The sequence below is a fragment of the Rousettus aegyptiacus genome, unplaced genomic scaffold (assembly GCF_014176215.1).
Source record: "Rousettus aegyptiacus isolate mRouAeg1 unplaced genomic scaffold, mRouAeg1.p scaffold_m13_p_17, whole genome shotgun sequence".
Taxonomy (NCBI): domain Eukaryota; kingdom Metazoa; phylum Chordata; class Mammalia; order Chiroptera; family Pteropodidae; genus Rousettus; species Rousettus aegyptiacus.
This window is the reverse complement of record NW_023416292.1, coordinates 11058871-11081603: the sequence shown is the minus strand read 5'-3', so window position 1 is coordinate 11081603 and position 22733 is coordinate 11058871. Positions and strand designations below refer to the sequence as shown.

At 36.2% G+C, this 22733-nt stretch overlaps 1 protein-coding gene across 2 annotated transcripts in view; it reads left to right on the top strand.

Moving 5' to 3' along the window:
• PLA2G4A (phospholipase A2 group IVA) overlaps positions 1–22733 on the top strand; it is a 235663-nt gene that overhangs the window by 107238 nt on the left and 105692 nt on the right. The window contains exon 1 of one of the 2 annotated variants that reach the window (XM_036234504.1): positions 15956–16046. The exons of the other annotated variant lie outside the window; for it this stretch is intronic. The gene's annotated coding sequence lies outside the window, so the exon portion shown is untranslated. Of the gene's footprint in view, positions 1–15955; positions 16047–22733 lie in introns of those variants that run through there. 2 annotated transcript variants of the gene reach the window in all.

Genomic DNA, 22733 nt, shown 5'->3' with positions numbered 1-22733 from the left:
AAATCAATAGATATCAATAGCTATAAGCCATATAATCAAAAGCTCTCTTGGGTTCTCAATAATTTTTAAGACCATAAAAGTTTTCTGAGACCAAAATGTTTAAAACCTCTGGTATAGAATAAATGTATATTGTAGTTCCTTCATACCATATAATCTCTTCAGCCTAGGACTCTGGAAGATAAGATGAAGACTATAATTCTGTGCATAAAATAAACTGGAATACAGTAACAATATGGTAATCAAACATGATTTTAGAAATTGACTGCATTGAAAGAAAGAGAAAGGGACAATTTGTTGTGACTAAAGGTATTTACTGATTACTGAGTAAAATGTGCTGGAGAGGTTATTTATGATTTGGTTTCAACTGGAAAGTTGTCAAGCTGCTGTTTATTGTTCTTATCAGTCAAGGGAAGGTTATAGCATTCAAAAGTACCCAAGGTGATATTCTTACCTTTTACATTTGAGATATCAATAGAGAGAGAATAGATCTCAGTTCCAAAAAAAATTTTTTAATGTGTTTGAGACCATGCCCATTGTTGTTGGCTTCACGATGGTCATTTCTTAGATTTCCTTCTCTATAGACCAGTTTCGCTAAAGTCTTTCTTTGTTGCAGTTAGTGCCTTTATCCAGTGTGGCCTTTGACTCTCTTTTCTGCTTTATTTCTAATTCGCTGCCGAATTGTCCTGTCTCTTCTTTTTAAAGTTGTTTCACGTCGGTTCTTTTCTTCTTCATCCCCATTGTCCTCCTCTAATTCAGATGGTCATCACCTAATAATGCTTGGATTTCTCTAGCAGCTTCTTAGCTGATCTCTCTGCTTCCGGACCCATGAAAAGTCCGACTAAAACAATGATTTGATCTTCCACGTCTGAGCATAAAACCCTCCAGAGGCTCACCATTACCTATAAAATAAAGTTCCTCAACCCAGCATTCAGGAACATTCAATGCTATTATTTGTCCCCAGACTATGTATTTAGAACATCTTTTTCTACAGCTCATCGCGAGCCCTTCACTTCAGGTAAGGAAGCTTTTCCCACCGTCCTGCGTGACTTTTGTTAGCCCACACACAGGAATGTCCCCTCCCTCTTCTAGTTTCAGGTCCCAATCTCACTCCTTGTCAAAAGTTCAAGTACCAACTTTTCTTTGAGATATACTTTTCCCTTTCACATAGCATTGAGTAATAAAAATATCAATAAATTAAAATTAGAGCGCTTTTCTTTTTCCTCAGATCCTAAAGCTAGGTAATGTGAGTGACTTGGACAAAGAATAATGTACTTTTTTTTTTTAAGAGGTATTGTGAGAAGCAGTAGGCTTTGGAGTTAGAAGACTGATTTCGAACTCTAGTTATGGTTAAAGGAATTTGGACAAATCATTTTAACTTCTTGTATTTGGTTTTCTCATGGGTAAAATGGAAATGATCATAACATCCATCTCACAGGATCATTGTAGGACCGAATAAGAAAATATCTCCTGAAATAATTCAGTTCCATAAGAATGTTTATTATTGTTGTTGTTGTTGTTGTTTCAATTGCTTTTGTTTCATGTGTGTATATATTTTTATACTCCCAATTAGGGGATAAGCTATTGGAAGGGAGGCTTCGAGTCATTCTTTACTTTTGAATTTCCCCTTGGTAACTAGTATTAATAAAGAATGGTAAAATGGAAATGATCATAACATTCATCTCACAGGATCATTGTAGGACCGAATAAGAAAATATCTCCTGAAATAATTCAGTTCCATAAGAATGTTTATTATTGTTGTTGTGGTTTTAATTGCTTTTGTTTCATGTGTGTATATACATGATTAAGATTTATGAAGTGTATAAATACATTTTTATGAAAAGAGAAATTAGGAGGGCTGTGGTAACCCACAAGTAAATTTTTATCTTGTTCAGGAAAAAAATACAGGGGGGGAGGTTAGCAATGTGAAGATTAACGCTGCTTTTATTGAGAGATTGTCTGTAGAAATGAAAGTAGTCTTACTGCTCAAATATTTTGAACCACAGAAATTTCAAATTCCAAGATAAATAATTATGGCTCATCATGGGAGAATGAGGTCAAAATTCTGCAGGGAAAGAATGAACCAAAAAAGAGGAGGCTTAAGTATGAATCAACATGAAAAATTAAACTATAATAAAAATTAAACTATAATAAAAATTCTGGGAAAGTAGCTTACCTCTTACACAAAATAACTTACTACAGAAATTAAGCTGAGGTCATCTGTATACTTAAGCTTCTGATGTTCGATTAACTGAAGGATTGGCAGCTTATATGGATTATGGTTTTTTAAGGAAAACAGTATAAGATTAATACATTTTAGTGCTTCCAGAATTAAATTTCTAATAACAAAGTACTGTCTTGAGTTATTACATACTGTAACTAAAGTTAAATTCTGATCCAATGAGAATGCTCCAAGTTCTGAATAGCCTGGTAAGAAAGAGTCCAGCACCATACATGTGTATGTATGTGGGAGGAGAAAGATAGAGCAGAGGGATCAAATGAACGCGAGAAAACCAGAGGGTGCATGAAAAGACTGATGTCCTACATGTCACCTTTTTTTATTGCCTTTCTCCAGCCTTTATACCTTATTCTACTTGGTCCCTATGTGTAGTGCTCATCCCTGCTTCAGACTCTGGAAGCAAATCAAGAAAAACATAATGAGCTCTATGTCAATAATTTGCTGTCTCAGACTCAAGTAGAACATGTTTATTGTGTCTCTGACTGAGTCTTGCCTAGTTCTCATCTTCTGCCTCATATGACCAAAGTGTCTTTGTGCTTTGTTCCTAAGCCCTGGCTGATCCAACATTCTGCTCAGTAACATATTACTTTTCACTGCTTCTCTTAGTCACAAACTTGCAGCTGATTCTTCTGAGTCTGGGGTCCTTTTTGCCTTGCAACACAATATAGGAAAATAAATTACAAGGTTATAAACCACATACATTAAAGAGGCACATAAAATGTTACAAATTTATTATTTTTTTCCCATCGAGGAAAGAATGGACTTTCTGTATAACAAGAGAAAGGAAGTTAAGAAGAATGGTGGGCCCTTTTCATATTTTGGCACTGAAGCACAGAGCCCACAGCACAGCCATCTGTACCCAACCCGTGGAGCAAGCACAGTCAAACTTTGTGACACTTCCGTGGAAGCCACTGCTCTCAGGACCAAGTTCAAAGCTGTTCGTATAGAGGAAGATGTGAGCCGTGCTCCACAATGCTTTTGGATAGTCGATTAATTTATTTTGGCCTTCGATTGAGTTTTCTTAAGCACTCACTGTATGCCAAATGATGTGCTAAGTATTGGGGATTCATAGATGAATGAGACTGGGTTTTTGTCCCCAAGGAACTCACTGTCTTAGTGGCTGAGAATTTTTTAATGTAATGTGGTATTACATTAAAAAATTGATTGAAGTGAAGAGATTTGGCATTTGGTGAAATTCAGCCGCTCTGAACAGTCACAGCAACAAAATTGGGCAATGTCAGTAACAATTGGAACGTATTTTTATTTGAGAGTCTACTTTTTATCTTCTGAAGAGAAACCATAAAGCTGTAATAAAAGATAAATCTAAGGAAAAAATGAGATATATAATAATTAGTTTAAAACACTTGTAGTATAGTAAGGGGAAATAAATACATATATTCAGTGCTATAAAAAATTAAAATCAGCACTACAAACTGCACTATAGCTTGCTTAAACTAATGGAAGCCATGATTGCAGAGGACTCTCATTGGAAAGCGATTGAAAAAGACTTTGAGAGTAGCTTAATGAGAACCTGAAGGTGATAAATTCTTATCCAATAGCTAAATTTAGGTAATGACTAATGTTAAGGCACAAGGACAGACATTAGTAAGTATGATCGAAAGATGACAGTTAAATGCAGTTAGCTAAAGCAGAAGGGTCCAATTGCTAATTAATAAAATATGAGTTAACAGTCGAACTAGGGAATATAATGGGTGACCTTGAATAACAGGCTCGTGTGGAGCTAGGGATTTGTGTATAAACAGTGGGGAAGATGACAAGAGTCTAGAATTCAGTCATGGATAAACTGGGTGAATTTACAATTCAGCACCTTTTGCTGTAAGTAAGGACCTAGAAGTTGACATAGAACTGAGGCAGCGTTTCATGGTATAGGTTTTATAATAATAATTGCAATAATTGTTACGGTAATTTACTCACGTACTTGTGAAGGCCTCCTGTTTCCTGTCTTTATCTTCATAACTTTCACTTGTCTTTGTCTTTTGGTTGAAACCAAGTGTCCCATCTTCCTCGACCCAGCTGCCTGATCTTGGTTGAGTTTAGGCATCTTTACTCAATGTACTAATATCCTCACATAGTCAACTTGATTATATTTGTATTTTTATATTTTGCTACTACGTGAGGTTTTTCAGGGTAAGGAACTGTGTCTTATTCTTCTTTCTATCCCAAGTAACTAATATAGTGTCTGGCACAAGCATATGATTTTCGATTGGGTAAATGAATGAAAGAATGAGCAGATGATAGCTTACTCAAATCCTTTGTGGAATCAGGCAGGACGAATATATAAGATAATAGTAGGGCATGTCTAAAACATGCCAGGTGCTTTACTTGCATTATGTCTGCTAATTCTCACAGCAAGTCAGTGTGTCAGAGAGCGAAATCATCTGTTCTTCAGAGAATGAATGAACTGCAGTTCAGCATCAATAAAGAGCAGCAAGGTCACTCACCCAGTGATGGGCAAGGCTGGGAAACAATGCTGGATTCTTCCCGCCACAGCACGTATCCCATCCAGGTTGCCCAGGATCACAGCATAGATGGTGTTGAATTCACAGGTATGTGTGCAAGAAGGAAAATTTCCTGCCAGGGAGCAGACAGGTCCTGATTGTTTTCAGCTTTTGTTTGTTTGTTTGTTTATTGAGTAATGAGGAACTTCTGACGTTTTTGAGTAATAAGTTAAATATAATAGGCTATGATGGAAGTGAACTTTGACATAATTGTTCTCGCTGGCTTCTCTGCACAGGCCGAATTGCACAGAGAACAGTTAGGAGTTAATCACAGTCTTCTCATTGCCGAGTTGCGAAAAATTAGATTGGTGGTCTTAGAACTAGAAAAGAAAAAAAACGAGCTATGAGACATGGAGCAGGAAAATTATGACGGAGCTTCACATCTCATTAGATGTGAGATGACAAGAAGAGAGTTCGTTCAAATATAACTCCAGGATTTTGAGAGCATTAGGGCATTGAGGTGGCGCCTAATTTGAGGAATGTTCTAAACGCTGCTTAAAAGTCATTACATTTTTTTTAGGTATCCTAATGGCCACTAAAACATCCTGAGATGGATGAATGCAAATCAGTGCACGATTCATATTTCAGTTTCTCGTATTAGGTCATTCTGAGGGTCATCATCCTGTCTAAATTTATATGATTCCTATGAACTAGTTCAGTTTCCTTCCTTTACATGCCCCGGCCTTTCCTTCCTTCTTTCTATTGCAGAAGCATGGTCCTGAAAGTCATCATTATCTGATTGAACAAACATGTTTAGAAACAAGTATATAATTAGAAATCTTTCCCAAGTTGTATACACACGAAGTGCCTTTTTTGGTTTGCAAGACTTGGAAATGTTTGTGACGTGGCTTTAGCATGCACTGTTCCACACGACCACCTGCTTTTCTTCCTTTCTTTTTAAAAAATTGCCTGGTATGAGGCTGTTTCTACTGCCGTGTCCTCGCAGTCATCATTTGATAAAACTCTTCTGTGTACCTTCCTGCCGATCGAGTCAATGTAGCACACCTCCAGAAAGAGCTAAGAAACCCTGCTGTCAGCCATCATCTAGTTGAGATATGTTGCAATCTTTAAAGTTCATTCTAGGATCTAAATATGGGAAACGGCAGCACACTAGTTTCTGTTCATTATGCCCTAGAATTCACTATGCCTTATCTTGAAAAGAAATTCAATCAGAATTTGGGAAGTATAATTTTTTAACACAAAGGAACAACATCACAGGGAAAACACATAATCCTATTTTAAATACAGAGTAGTAAAGCTTTGGAATTTGGGATACTGATTTGTCACATTGTATCTTGAGTTAATGAAGAGGAGTTGCTGAAACCAATAGCAAGAATAATAATAATAATAATAATAATAATAATAATAATAATAATAATGTAATAAGAGAAAAGGGCTTAAAAGGCTAAGCAGAAGGAATTCATTCATTTGAAAATATTTATTAAAATACTAATTATTAACATTTGCAGGCACCGTGTTATACATTACTTGTAGAGCAGAACGCAAAACAGACAGTCCATGTCCTTTCAGAGTTTACGGCCTGGAGCATAAATGATTAGAAATTTTAAAAATGGAGAATCGCAGATGAAATGGAAAGAAAAGGAGAAAAGCCTTACTTTGAGCAGAGGAAGTGGGGTGTTAGTCTGGTAAGATCTTTTAGGAGAAAGTAATCTTTAAGTTGAAATCGAAGATTAAGTAGATGTTAAGGAGGTGTTGGGAAGAGAATGAGACATGAGTGAAGGTAATTGGAATCGAAAGTCTATTAGTTTTCGGATAAGAGAAACAAATGAGATTTAACTTGAATTGAGATGTTTTGAGACCACGTCAAAGAGAATGGGTAGCATCCCAAGGAAGAGGGAAGTGACCAAACGAGGCTTGTGTACTGAAGGGATCCTGTTGGCGGACGTTGGAAGGGAAAGGAGCGAAAGTGGAGAACGTGTATGCGTTTATCTGTATGTATCTCATGGAAATTATGTCTACTTGCTCTCAACCTGGGTGGCGGGGAAAAGCTATCTGACAGATTCTGTTAACTGAAGAAAGAGCGAGAGGAAGTTTAGGGTGATGATTTATCACGTTATTATGCGGCCTGCTGAAGACTTCCTTCTCGATGACAATACTCGCTGTGAGATTGCAGACACTAATACAGCTAGAAGGGTTTCAGCGAGCAAGCGAGCCTTTCTAGCCTTTCTGAAAAGGGTTCTAACTCACTGTTCCTAGACTTCTGGATATCAGTGATCAGGAAATCATGCCCCTTAAAAAACAGTAACCTAAATAAAAATTTTAAACGCCATTTTAACACTGTAACTTAAGAAAGATAAAATCTTACAATAAATAGTAACCCTTCTAATTCCTTTGAAAAGACAGTTAATAACATTTTTGTGCATATGACTTTCTTCATGTTTCTCGTTTGTCCACAGAGCTATAACATCTTGTAACATTTACAATGGCCCACAGACTAAATTTTATAAACCTCAGCTCTACCTATCACAGAGACAGGATGAAAACTGCTACTGCCTTTACCTGCGAACGAAATACATCCAAGGTCATTTAAGAGTTGAAATACAACATAATTCCATGGCTACGTCTTGTAGGGTGGACTGGAAAGAGGCTTAACCTCTTTTGCTGAGAAAGCAGCATTAGTTGCTTATTCGTTGGAGGATGGCAAATGTTTCTCAGACTATTCTTTCCCTTGACGGCTACTAAATTTGTAAGTATACCCTTAGAAGAAATAACATAATTCTCATGAGTCATCATGTTTTCACATAAGGATGTTCCTCAAAATAGGAACAGAAACCGAAAACCTCCTATTTTAAAACTTCCCTGATTCGTGGTATTTTCCTATAAAAAAATAAAATAGCTGCATATGTATTAATTCAGATGGAACACATTTAGAAAAGACCCAGTGAGCATCTTTGAAAGTGTTTGTTTCATATAGTAGAAATTACATGCTTATTTTTAAAAATAAGAGAGTGAAGAGAAGTAATAAATGGTGAGACAATTTTGATGAGTAATGGCTTTTTTTTTTTCACTCTATTCTTACTTATAGTATGTTATCTGATGGACGAGAGCAGTGGTAACAGGAAAATGTAGTTTCCGTCTCTGTGTAAAGTGAGCTTGTGAGTTAGTCTGAACCGGCAGAGGAATTAGCACTAGCATGCCTCCCACTAGCACGGCAAGAAGAGTTTTTCTAAATAAACAAATGGGACTACATCTGACTCAAAAAGATGCACAGGAAAAGAAATAATCAACAAAATGAAAAGACAATGTATGGAATCGGGAAAATATTTGCAAATCATATATGGGATAAGGGGTTAATATTCAAAATACATAAAAAACTCAAGAGCAAAATAATAATAATAATAATAATAATAATAATAATAATCCAATTAAAAATAGGCCCAGGACCTGAATAGACATTTTTTCCAAACAAGATATACAAGTGGCCAACAGGTACATGAAAAGCTCCTCAGCATCGCCAGTTGTTAGGGAAACGCAAATCAAAACCACAATGGGGTGTCACCTCACACCTGTTAGAATGGCTGTCACCAAAAAGACAAGAGATAACAAATGCTGCCGAGCATATGGAGAAAAGGGAACCCTGGCGCACTGTTGGGATCGTAAGTTGGTACAGCCACTAGGGAAAACAATGTGGAGGTTTCTGAAAGAATTAAAAATAGAACCACCATATGATTGAGCAATTTCACTTTGGGGAATTTATCTGAAGAAAATAAAAACTCTATGTCGAAGAGATAGCTACACTCCTGCGTTCATAGCAGCATTACTTACAATAGTCAAAACATGGAAAGTGTTCATCAAAAAAAAAAAAAAAAAAAGCCATGGGCCTTGAAATAAAGAGTACTTGTGTTTGAATCTCTACTCTAATACTTGGTAACTTACTTTGGGCAGTTTAATCAACATGTACCTTAGTGCCATGCTGCTGTTGAAAATTAAACGAAAATTTGTTTTCTGGACCCTGAATAAGTGGTTGCTATTCTCTCATGTTCTCTCTTTTGTTCTCAGGTCCAATCCTCCCTTTCAACCTACATCCCTTTGGATGTCTAGGATGTTCTCTATTCACCTGCCTCATCCAGACTGTTTTCCACAATCGTTAACTTTCCCATTAATTCTCACCTTAAAACTTGCCTCTTCAGTTAAGTGAGCTAATATTTAATTATCAAAATGTTTAGCAAAGTTTCATTTACAATAGTAAACAAATTGAAAACAGCATAACATCTCAAAATAAGTTATCCTTTAATAAATTATAGTATATTCACACATTGTACTGTTATACAACTGTTAAAAATATCTTATTGGCATGGAAAAATATTTCCAACATGCTTTGAATAGGGAAAAACAGAGATTATAAAACTGTGTACCCGTACAATGAAATTAAAAATTATATGTACATGCATAGAATAAAAAACTTGACTGATAGACAACAAATGCTCCCCATCATTATCTCTGGGTGGGATGTATGATTTTTATTCTCTTTTGTCTGTATGACTAGGTACAGTGGTTATGACTTTTGTAACCCTGTATGTAAGAAAGGTCACATTTATTTTACTTTACAAAGTCCCTAAATTCCAACTGGCTAGGAAATTTAATTTCAAGCATTATTTAAACTTCCTTCCACTTAACATTCTCCATTCTCCAAGTTTGTGCAGGTGCCCCGTGGATTTTGTAAAGTTCTGAACATTTAGATAGAATCCTCTGGTTTGAGTATATTCTGGTTACCAGCGATAAACCCATGCCTGAGCCACTTCATGCCTTGAAATCGAGAGCTGTTCTCCTGCATCTGTGCCAGTCTTGAGTTCAAGGAGCTTCAAAGACATAGTCCAATGTTATTTGAACACCACGCATTTTGTAATGCCAAATCCCTTCAGTTTTCCTCAAATCGTTTTCCACATTTTCATATAGCAAAACTGCTTCCCACTAAGAATAACCTGGCTTTCTTGTTCAGGCATTAATTTATTAAGTAAGTGTGACAATTGAAGGTTAAATCTTAATAAGTATTATTAAATATTTCATACTGATCACTATGTACTACTTATGTATTACTGTGTAATAATATGTACTGCTTACTATGTACAAGGTGCAAAGGTCCCTAATTTTCGGTGGAGTCTGAATCATCAATCTCACACAAATTATCTTCTCTGACCAAGTGGCCAGGTAGCCATTTCCCAGAAGTCTTGCTGCCTACTCTTATCTGAGGGATGGGGGTTACCGATACTCTAAATATGCAAATCACCTGTCCTTTCTACCTCGACTCCATGTTTGCTTCCTTCACATATTTTCCTATGAGAAGTTGGGCTTTGCAAACATAATTAGGAGTGGAGTTGAAGGGAAGTGGGGAGTCCAGGGAAGTAATCTTCTCCATCCTTTGTTCTGCTTTAGTTGTCAGACAACTTAAAAGATGCTTTGTCAATGGAACATAAAGTCATGCCTTGGAATAGAGAAGGAGCCGTGAAAATTAAACTCAAAAGGATGGCACATACATTTTCATAATGTTTAACGACAAGCTCGTTACCTATTTAATATGCATTTTTTCAAAAAGCTATCAGGGAACAAAACAAGGCTTGTATATATAAAAACTCCAAATCTCCCATTTCCTGTTCACTGGGTAACTTTTTCTTTAACCTCTATGGCTCAATTCAATATCTGTGAATGGGTCATGGGAAATGGTTCCAGGTCTCGGGGAATGGCAATCCATCCTTCAGTTACTTAGGCCAAAAACCTGGGAGTCATCTTTAATCTCTCTCTCTTTCTCTCTCATTACCCTACATAATTTGGGGTCAAAGGTTCATTTTAAATCTGACTCTGATGTTTAAACTGGGTAAATCACTACTCTGCGAGAGTCAGTGGTTTCCTGTCCTTCCTGTGGGATGATAACAATGCAGGGTGGGGCGATGCTGTCGAGACCCCCAGAGTTTACATGCAACTCCAGAGTATGACTCCCGTATACTGGGAAGAACTTCTTTCCTAAACACTTATGTCTGCCTCTCAGAAGACACATTTTGTAATCCCAAATCTCCTCTCTTTTTCCTAAATTGTTTTTCACAACTTTCAGGTGGAAAAAGTGATTCTAACTAATAAATTGACATCTTCAGATGTAAATTTATGAAGTAAGCAGCAATTTGAAGATTAAATCTTGACTCTTAATAAAACATTATTAAATATATGTTTCTCATTCTAAATGAGATCTCTGAATCATAGAGATTATCTCCTCCTACTGTGTGGCCTGTTTTATTCCTGTATTGACTTTTGTCAAATTGTTTCGACACTCTATTTCCATCTTTTCCATCTTGATAGGGCTCTTCCTCTTCAGGAAGTATACCATATCTTCTTGACACGGAAATCACTCTGGTTTTTGCCCTCACACATTGCTATCTCTGTTCTTCATTATATTCTGCTGTCTTCCTGAATACCAGCTTAATAACTTCATTCCCCTGCTGAGATCCAAGAAACCAACACCCATCTCCGACAATCAACTGTCACAATCAAAATAAAACAGTACAACTAACCATTACCATCTTTGACATCTAGGGCATTTCTTATTTACTACGGGAAAATATCTGAACCCCTGTCTGTTATTCAAGAATTTTAAAAGTCTCACGCGCAATGTACATTTCTAAACTTACCTCCTGCTGCTCTCCCCATAAATTCTCCTTTTCTCCTGGAATTGCCTTCGCATGTCCTCCCGACCACTAATCCCTGCTTTTGCCTTTACTGCTTAAATTATGGTAACTACGCACCAAATTTCAATCCTAGTTTCATGTCCCAGTTTAGATTTCAGATTTAAATCAGTGCTTCTTTATCTCTCTTTCCTTCTTCCACCACTTCTTGTTCAAGATATTTATAATGGCTTTCAATCATATGCAACTTTCACAAGTTTCTGTGCTCGTTCTTGGCTGGTTCCTCTGTTTGGAACATTCCTCCCACACTCAGTTTCATTGCTGGTTGACTTATTCTCACTTTTCAAATCTAACTCGAAATGTGTTCTCAAGAGGCCTTTCCTAGAGATTTTTTTTTTTAAAGTCATTATCGGGTTTATCTTGTTCCTTGACTCCCCAGTCCACCAGGATAGATGCTCCATGAGAACATGGACCTTGTCTGTGCAGTTTGCTCTCTCTCCAGTGTCTAACAATATGCTAGGCACATGATACGCAGGCAAGACTTCTGGAAACTGTCTATGTAGAGACCTTGATGAAGCTAGATTGTGTTTTTAGGCGTTTCCAAAAACCAGTCTTTGCACGGATGCTGCAGAAAAGCTTCTTACTTCGAAGAGATGAAGTAACTTGAAAAATGGTTCTGTTAGTAGTGACATGTGATTATTGAATTTAATATTTGCTTCCTCAAGTGATAAAATTTTAAAAGGATCTCCTAGCAAAGACATTAAAAGAAATCATTGGGAACGAGTGATCAAATGAATGAATCATATGTATTAGGTGATTGGATGCTAATTATTATTTTTTATAATATATTAGTTTCAGGTATACAACACAGTGATTAGACATTTATATAACTTACAAAGTGATCACCCCAATAAATCTATTACACATCTGACACCTTACATAGTTATTACAACATTATTTACTCTATTCCTTATGCTATATTTCACATTCCCATGGCTATTTTGTAACCACCAATTTGTACTTCTTAATTTTTTCCCCCTTATTTGCTACATATTATATCCAAAGAGAATGATGTGTGACGGTTGGTGAAACATTTTAAAACAAATGACCATATGTAACTTAAACTATGTATTTATTATAAGTATCTGAAGGGGTATAAAGAAAAATAAAAATATCTAGAGAATCAAGTGAAAGGGAGATTGTTTTTCTAGAATTGTTACAGATAGTAAAATGGTCATATCTTCTTTTTTCTTCCTATTTTAGTGATTAATCAAAATATGTTCTGATATTGCAGTGCTTTTTTTAACGGTAGCAAATTATGAGCAAGAGTAGATAAACATAACTGTTTAGGATATTAATATTTTCTTTTTTTTTAATTTAGTTCTTGGATAAGTCTGCTATTTTCGGGAAGGTAAAAATATCTTGGTAGGGTGTTAATTAAGATATATTTAAATATGTTGTGTCAGCAATGTTTTCCTTAATGGTCCTATCTATATGAGTAAAACAGTTGGATCATTTTGCTAATTCGGAATGAATTTGATTAGGGTGAATTTTTTTGCTTTTTCATAGCAGTTTTTGGAATTTTGTTGTACTCGTGAATTATCTCAAATTTTATTTCACCCTAAAAAATAAATTTGAGACAAACTGGGATTCAAAGCTAGATAATAAATGTAATGAAATTAAATTTTTATCTGTGACTGTCGTTGTTATTTGGGTTAAGGTTTAGAGTTAGTTGTTTTCGTTGTTGTTGTTATTGTTGTGCATCCAGTCAGAGAAAGATGACACACACACACACACACACACGCACGCACGCACACATAGGGAATGAAGGAAGATCAATTTTCCAAAGGGAAGTTATTGGGCTTGACAACGTATTGAAAAATCAAATAGCAAAAGTACTTTTGAAGATGTTTAGTCATTGATTTTATAATCATAAGTCTGCGAATGCTATTATCTCAGACCTCTAATGTAACCCTTTACTGACATTTCTCAGAGCTCATTCACTTGAGGACCTCTGGACAGTCACTTAGCAGTAATTCTTCCTGCTCAGAATCACCTTCAAAACAGAGTTTGGGCTCAGCCTCTCTCGTGGTCATCAGTATGTTTAAATTCCAAGAGCACAAGTATTTTTAAAAGCCCATAAAGTGCCTGCAGGTTAGTTTCTGAGCTGTGTAATTGGGCTCGTGCCCATTCTGACAGGATTGCTGAAATTAGACAGGCACTTGCATTACCAAATTTAGCGGGATCTTGAAGAGCAAGAAAACAACTTGCTAAATTATTGCTATGTGTAGGTGAAATAAATTAGGACAACTTGGCTTTGTCAAAAATTCCTAAACATGGTTTGTCTGTAGACAGAATTTTCTATTGTATACTGTCATATTAATTGTTGACTGACTCTTTTCATTTGTACAGCATAAATTTGTAATTTGTGATAAAATTTACAGACTGTGTTTTAATTTTTGCTTCTACTTTATCTGCAAAAGAAAAACACTTTTTAAGGAATGATAGTAGCAGTAAATAGGCAGGGGAGAAGACTTCATGGGATGAGCATGGCAGTGGGATGACGTGACCCGGAAGGCAGTTTACTTGGGGTGGAAGCCTACGATGATTTTAAGAGGGGAAGAGAGGTACCAGAGTGAAGGCCATATGGCAGCGTATGTGAATAACAGTAATGCAAGAGTATGACTTAATATATTCACAGTAAAATGAAAAGGAAAATGTAGATTAAAAAATTTTGAATTTAGAAACCCAAAGATAAATGATAGAATTAGGATGGATAGAAGGGTCAAGACAGTGACTATTGCTGGTGAGGAAGAAAACAGTGGAAGGTGCCCAGCCTGGGTGCTTAGGGGGTTTCATTTTCTATCAGTGGCTCCACTGGTAAACATATAACAGTCAGGGTATTGGCTGACTTGGGACAAAGCTGAAAAGATTACCAAACAAAACTTGCTACAAGAGATAGTATGATATACTAGAAAAATTGTGGGCTTTGGAGTCCGACAGACTTCGATCGAAATCCTGGTTTTACCACCGTTTTGTGTGCTTATGTAATATTAGAATTCTAAATAAAGATGATAATGCTTGCTTTCATGAATATAGTGGTTAATGATACTGCAAATGTCGTGATAATAAAGTACTTGGTTCTATAGAGAATAACAATGATCTTACTAGTACTTTATTATAATGTTCTCTTAATATATTTTAAAAAACACGGAGGAAAAATTTAATAAAGTAGTAGAAATCTGCCTCACATGATCAGTTAAAAAAGAAAGAAGAATTAAAAGAAAATTATTGCTTCTGCTTTTCAGGTCAAAATATTAATGCAACTGTATGGATACAGTAAATGTACATCGCAAGTACAAGTGATGACTATTAGTAGATATTTAGCTATTAAAATATAGTTCTTATTGTTTGTAGATACTATCTCTCTAGATCTGTGTTTTCATCATGACATCTAATATCTAAATTCATTATGAATATATTTTAATTAGAGTCCACTTCACCGTCCTTTCTTTCACCAACTGTACCTGGAGGAAAAGGTGAAAAATAGCCATGTACTCTCTGCTTCTCTATTTTGCACACACCACCTTTAAAAAAATTTGAGGTCTTCTTGGAAAGAGAAAGACCGTTATACCCATGAGACTACTGACCTTTCTTAAAAAGGAGAGACTTAAATGTAACAGGTTGAATTTATGGGAGAAAATAAAAATAAAAACGATTTGAGCCTTAGGCTACAGAAAGCAGATAATCCAGAAGGTTTAATGATGGGGTCTGCAGAAATTATATTCTCTGAACTTGTAAGAAAGCTAGGAAAGAATGTTCAGTATTTGATTAAAGAGAAAAATAAAAAATAAAGAGAAGATGCTGTGTTTGAAAACAAGATATACTAAATGAATCAATCTTTAAAGACACTAATCCATTCTTGTGAAATTTAGAAAAATTTAAAAAGTACACCTTCTTTATTACAGTGCTATCAGGTATTTGAATTTACATTGCAAATTTGTAATTAAACCTAATTTGATTTCCTCCTTAAATTTCAACATATGTAGTACAGTCTTTGGTATGCATTTAATCTTTACAAGCAAATGGTTATCAACTCAGGTGTTCTAAGTTTGGACAAGTACTATTTGAACAGATTTGATTTTTAAAGTGGTCTGTTCTTCACTTCAAAAATGTACTCATTGTCTATTTTGGTTTTGTTATAAACTGCATTTTAAAAGAATGCAAAAATTCTCTGAGTTAATCATCTTTTCTATTTAGTTCTTATGTGTGGAAAAAAAGAGGAAGCAGTATTTACTTAAGGACCAGAAGTACTTCTAGGCACCACACACACACACACACACACACACACCCCGACATCCTTGTAATTCAGGATTGGTTAACTCACATATGATTTAAACATGTTTTCTGACTCCAAATTCTTGTTTCTGGTAAGTAAACATTTACATTTAGGATATTAGCTTCTGCAAGAACAATGCTTTCCCTCTCTTCCTCTTTAATTCCACCTTAAAACATCTGTTAAGACGAAAGGAAACCAGCCCACATTTTAGCCCCTCCTACCAAGGATAAGACTTAAACTTCTCTGTGGTCCCTGGCTGAAAAGGGAGCCTGACCGAAAGCATAAAGGAACCCGAAGAAACTCATGTAACCCTGGGAACTGTAAGCAATATATTTACTTTTCCCCCCTACCCCCTCATCCACTTCTATCTTCAGCCTTCCTTAGCTTTTAGTTTGAATCTTCCTTGGGAGGAGGATAGGACCGAGGGAAACCTCGTGTTCACTGCTTTAACGAGGCTGCACGTCCTCTGTTTTTTGAGACGAGACACGGATCAGGGAACTTAATATTCTTCTAACAAGTGCCAGTTTTGATTTCCGGGATCTAAAGGCACTGTGGAGTCGAACGATAAGGTGTTTCCTTCACTTAGAGACGTGACAGAAAACCAAAATTCAAAAAGGCAGTGAGGTGGCACTTATTAGAGCTCCATGCGATGCCACCCCGTGGTTACAGATCCCCTTACTTGAGCAGCGTGCTTTGACAGCCCGAATGATCTTTAACGACGTATTTATGGTATTTGTGGACTCGTTTAAGATTTAATTAAAAAGTAGTCATTCCAGTTCCTTATGCAAAGTATCCCTGGGTATTTAATGTTTTGCAGTGTTATGTGGAAAGGAAGATAATATTGAAAAATTAATTGTAAAACGACTGGTATTCTGATGCGCTCCTCCTTCCCTAAGTTATTAGACACGCCAGAAAACAGAGATCAGTGCGAGATCCTGGAAGAAGATTTGATCAAAGAAGAAAGTTAAGTTTTGAGTGTGAAAACTACTTTAGTAATTTTGTTTTCGAAGCAGCAGTAAAAAAGCCATGAAACTTGAAATAATAGAAGCTTAAAAGATCTAAGTCTGCCACAGCTTATAATCATTTGAGTCTTAAATATAATGATCTTCACCTCAAAAACTAGAACAAGAAATGCTCTTCCCACTGGTTGATGACGTAAGCATTTATTCAGCTAAGGCAGGTGGAGTGTACATTTGGATGAGTGTCAATTCTGAGTTATGATATTTGCATATTTAACCCTTTCAAGGAGAATTTGTGTTTGTTTTGCTTCTGTTGTTGCATAAATGTGAAATTGTAGCCCAAAAGATATTTGCAAGGGAGTAACGGTGAAACAAACCCTGTTAAGAGTTTGTAAGTTATATTCCAGAGATCCTTAGACCTTGCCAGTCTAGTTTGATGTCGAGATAAGAAACAGTTATTTGCTTCTTTCACTGAGGGGTGGAAGAGTTAAAATTTAAATGAAGCAATAATTGTGAAATGCATAGAGAAGTGTTTAATCTGCATATGCTCACAGCAACGTTTACAAACTTCCTGTAAGGGAAGCACATTTTATGGGACAAGAAAGTTAGAACCTGATGAAGTTCATTACAGAGAGATAATTTGGCTGTTTTTAACTCATCAGTATCATTCCTAGTGTCACTGCTCAGAAAGCAAAGTCATAAAACCAAATTATTTATGTATTTGAAATATGTTCCAAGAATAAAAAGAGGAAGACAGAATTAGCTGTGGTTCCTTTTCCTCTCGTATATTCTTTATTTACCACCGGTTTTTCCTCCTCTTGCTTGCAGACTTTATAACTTTAGTTAGTCTCAACCTTTAAAAAAAAAAAAAAAAACACAGGCCCTTTTATAAGTCTTATGAAAGCTATGGACCCTTCCCCAGAATAATGATGCGCAGATGCTCCTCCAACATACACAAATTTAGAAACAGCTTTAGGAAGTTCATACCCTCCCCCACCCCCCAAAAAAAGAATTCATGTCACATGAAAACACAGTATTTCTCAGGACTTTGGAGTTTCCTGGTAATATCAAATTAGCAAATTATTTTACTTATTAGTAAGGAACTGCCCAACAGTGAATATGGTAGTGCCCAAATTGTCACTTATTCATTAGTGTTCTGGAACTCTAAGCAATTCAATATAGTGGGAAAAACTACTTTCCTAGAAATCAGGTGACCTAGATTCCAGACTCAACCCCAACAATAAGATTTACAAAATTAAGCTTACCATTTTTTTCTGTAACATCTGATTTTTTTTTTATTACTGAATGCAATAAGTGAAACAATAGGAAAATAAGATGCAAGTTATTTTCAATTGGATCGGGGGATGTCTATATTCTCTGCTTTTATTTGAAAATTCTTAATGCTGTTTCCCAACATGATTATATTTTATAATGTTCTCATTTATTTCAAAGATAACTTATACTCACTGTTTAAATTTAGTTAAATATAGAGCATTGCAAAAAAGAGAAGGCAAAAATTACCTAAAGTCCCCCCAAGGGGTAGCTACTTTTAAAATGTCATTCATTTCTTCAGTCAGTGAATATTTATTGAGTACCTAGCACGCATCAGTGCAGAGACAGAGACAGGAATTCGTGTATAGACATTTGTTAATACCTCTAGAAATTGTTCTGTACATGCACTCACATGCAGCTTTTACAAAATTGCGAACACGCTTATTAAAAGATAAACTGAGGCATATTAAAAATTTCAAGAATTTATTTGAGCAAAACTCCATTGGAAGGAGGCAGTATCACCCCAGAAGTGGTTAGGAGTGCTTCACAGACAGGATCTCAGGGGAGAGACTTTTATAGAGAAGTGGAGGCAAAGTAAGGAAATTATTGATTGGCTATAGCTTAAAGCTTAGTTGGCGGTTTCTGATTAGTTGTCCTTAGGTTTCAGTCATTTATAGGCTCAGGTTTTGTTTGCTTACGTAGGCCGCCATGGCATTAGAGTCACCTCAGTCTAATGGCCTTTTTGTTTAATTTAATATACTGTTCATGCTGTTTTAAACATGCTTCCCCCTCAATCATGAAATTTCCTGTTAAAACATGGTATTTTTGTATTGGTGCATTATTTCATATTCATTTATACCTTAAATATTATTGAGTCCTTATATGTGTCGGGCGCTGTGCCCGTAATGACAGTTATCCATAAGCAAGATAGTGTGGTTACATGATGATTTCTTATAAAGATTTTGTAAGAAAATTAATGTCCATGTTTGTCAAGAACCAACTTACGAATAATGAATTTAAATTTTAGTCAGTTCATCATCTCCTCCTTGATGATTTGAGCAATGATAGTTGGGAGAACCAGAAGGTTGGTTCTGGAGCAGATAGGATCTTGGTCTTTGGATAACATCACCTGCCTGAGAAAAAAAGAGATGTGCCAAATTGAGCTATTCTTGTTATGTGATTATATTTTTTACTTCTCTCTGATTCTCACTCCACTTTGACAGCATTCTTGGAAAACACAGTTTCTCTCTCCTTTATATGAATAGAAAATAAGCTTAAATAATTTGTGCTTGCCATAAGCGGATTCGTAATGCCACACTACCAGCCAAGTCATTTATTTAATGAATTAAAATGACTTTAGAGAAACTCAGCAAACACCTGTAAAGTGATCCTTATTAGAGTTTAACAACCTCTGGATTAAAGATGATGGGCTGATAGGCCCTTTTTAGCACACTCGGTTGTAAATCCAGAGGTCCCCTTTCCTTTCTCTTTCTCATTTGTTTGACTTCTGAAGTCTACAGGGAAATTTAGGTATATTAAGTAATGGGATGTTTTGATTAGAAAACAAACATCCATAATATATGCAATTTCAGTATTCTATACTACAGAAAGCTCATACATGTATTTATGACAGTCAACTTATACTTGCTTAGGCTTTCAGTTTGTGATCACTTAATTTACAACCTGATTTCTGAGTATCTAGTTTAAAAAAATATCAGAGGGCCAGCGATATCTTACATTTGCATAGCACTTTGTGGATTATTGCTTAAGAACTTCATTTCCACAATAACCTTATAAGTTAGGAGAGCAGGTCGTTACATTTTACGGATGTGAAAAGAGAAATATTGAACCGTCAAATGGCTTGTTTAATGTTCAAGTCTTATGATTTTCATTTTGATGCATTTTGTAAGTTTGAATTGATTGATTTGATTGATTCATATTTTCAGTTTTGATGAGTGCTATTATTTAAAGCTTTGAACCACTTCCTATTTGTGTTAATATCAGAAAACTTATGAGGGACGATCTAGAAAGTTCCAATGCATGTTTCCATATTAACTCAATTGTTCTGCTGTTTTAATGGATTACTGATTGACCTAACAGAGGAAGCCACAGAAACGTTTAAGAATGATTGAAAAAGTAGTGTACGATTCAGAATTTCCTATTTTGGACTTACTTAGCATTTTATATAGAGATATGCCACTTTAAGAAGATAAAGTATATGACATTTTATCTAAAAATACAAAACACATTATGAGTTGTATTAAAAGTACTAATTTTACCAAAGATTTTACTTCCATTTGGTAATAGAGCATGATATTAGAATATTCTAAGACTAACCCACAGAGCTTATGGCTCTTTTGGGCTCTTCTTAACCCTGGCAGCTGGCATAAAGCATTTGTATCAAAATAGTCACTCTGCCCTTGCATCAGTCATCTATAGAAAAAAATATCATTATTGTTTTAACTTTCCCAACAAACCGGTAGCTCATGGTAAACCAGACACTCCTCCTTTTCAGGGCTAAACACTTCTATTGGTCATAAAATGGTTTATTATACATAAATTAACTTCATAATAAATGATACATAGCAGATCAAGTTTGACTGCTGGATGTAACTCTGCCACAAGAAACATTTGGTCAGCAAATGGCTTCTGAATTTCACTCGGTAAATTGACACACTTCCTATTTCCCCACACTTTACTGCCCACAGCTTTAACAAGATAAGCGAGTTGAGTGCAGTACATAGGCAACAAGTTGGGTTATTAAGGAGGTATTCTCGCTGAATTCTTGGATCTGTAATTGTGGAAGAGACAAGTTCTGCCCATGACAGATAAATGGTGTCTAAGTTTTCTTCAGGGTCTCATTTTTAAAAAAATAAAAGCATCATTTATTTTGTGGAGCTTTTTACATGTAGTATTTGACATAATATTATGACAGTATTACAAAAGTAATCTAGAGCAATTAGGTAAGAATTTATAGAAAACATGGAGAAAAGTGAGACTCAGTGTTTGTAGTAATTCTTACTATCTGTTGAAATTATATTTTAGATTGACAAATTGGCTTGGGAGGTTAATACCATATGAGCAAGCTATTTTCATAATGAAAAGAACACTCTTGTATACATCACAATTTTCCATGAGGAAATAATTTCTAGATACTACTTTATGAGTATATATAGTCTACCTAGAAAAATAGTAAGAAAGATGTATCTTTTTAATACTTAGAAAAAGAACAGGTATTAGAGGAAGAAATTTAGATAGTTCTTTTCACTTAAGAGTTTTGCCTATTGGGTCAAAAAATGCAATGGCTAATGTCAACCAGGAATTGTTGATCACTGGGCTGTGTGCATTTATTCCTTCATCGATATGTCAGGTTTTAACTAATACTGACTTCATGCTAGGCACTTTGCTACCTGTAGGGCAAACCTGGGTGAATAAAGCAGGTACAGTGAATTTCTCCTTGGAGGAAAGAGGCAATAATTAAGCAAACAATAAACAGATATCAAATGAAGCAGATAGACTTCAATAGTAGAGAATAACCTGGGGACATGAAGGATGGAAAGGTTATGCCGAGAGGTAAAATTTTAGCCAAGATGTGAGGGATGAGAAGCCATGGGTGGCAGGTGCGTGGAGTGAGAATGGTGTGGCTCCAGATAGGGGCCCTGGGTAGAGAACAGCATTTGTAGATAAGCCTGCCAAGAAGCCACCAAGAAAGTAGACAGAAAACTGGGTATTAGGGTGCCGTGATAGGAGTAAAGGAGGGAAAGCGGTTCCAGAGAAACAGAGGATAGAAAAGTGATGACTGCATTTGAAATTTGGAGGTCAGTGATCTTAAGAGGAGTTTCCGTGACAGGACAGAGGGAGAAGGAAGGGGAAGTGAGAACTCTGAGAATGGACACAGAATGAGCCAAGTGCCTTTTAGAGAAACCCGTGAGGGAAACACAACATAAAAATGGAGACGCAGAGGGAAAAAGAATCTGGCATCGAGGGAGACTGACGGGTTTGCCAGTGGGATTATGCAATAGCAAGTAAAGTTCGATGATTCAGAAAAGAGAGACGTGGCCCTCACAGAGTGAAGCGCTTGAGGAGGGTGGGAGTTCGTATCCAGAGAGACACGTGTGGGGCCAGGTCTTGTATCAGGAGGAGGAACTAGGCCTCCTTTGCGTACAGGCAGAGGAGTTTGCAGATTTGGTGGTGGGATGATGAGAAACTTCCTTCTGGTTCCTTCTGTTTTTTTAGTGAAAGGAGATGAAGTCATAAACTAGCAGGGGGTTGGGGAGAGAGACATGAGGGAAGGAAGCAAGTCATTTCCTAGAGTGGGAATGCCAGTTTACTAGAGAAAGACGTGTAGTGTTGAAAGCCTCTTTGAGTTTTGAGAATGTGCACCTAAAAGGAATCAGTGTGCTGGGTTATGTGGGTTTTCTCCAGCTATGTTAATGCTGGGAGCGCACGCAGAGAAGCTAGAATAGCTGAGTTCTTTAAGAGTGGGAGTTTATAAAGAAAGAGGGAAAATCCAGAAATCCTAAAAATGAACGATCAAAACACTAATCAAAAACACAAAACAACAAAAACAAAACAAAGCATAAATGCATAAAACAAAAATGCATAGACATTCATGAGCTTGTGGAATACAGATCCTTCTATCTAAGGCAATCATTAACTAGTAGGAAACAGCCCTTGATTGGCTTGAGTTCCAGCAGCTAGTTGGCAGGAACTGAGTCCTTCCAAACTCTGGCTGGAGTCCTTACCTAGCCAGATACTGCTAAGCCCAGTTCGGTT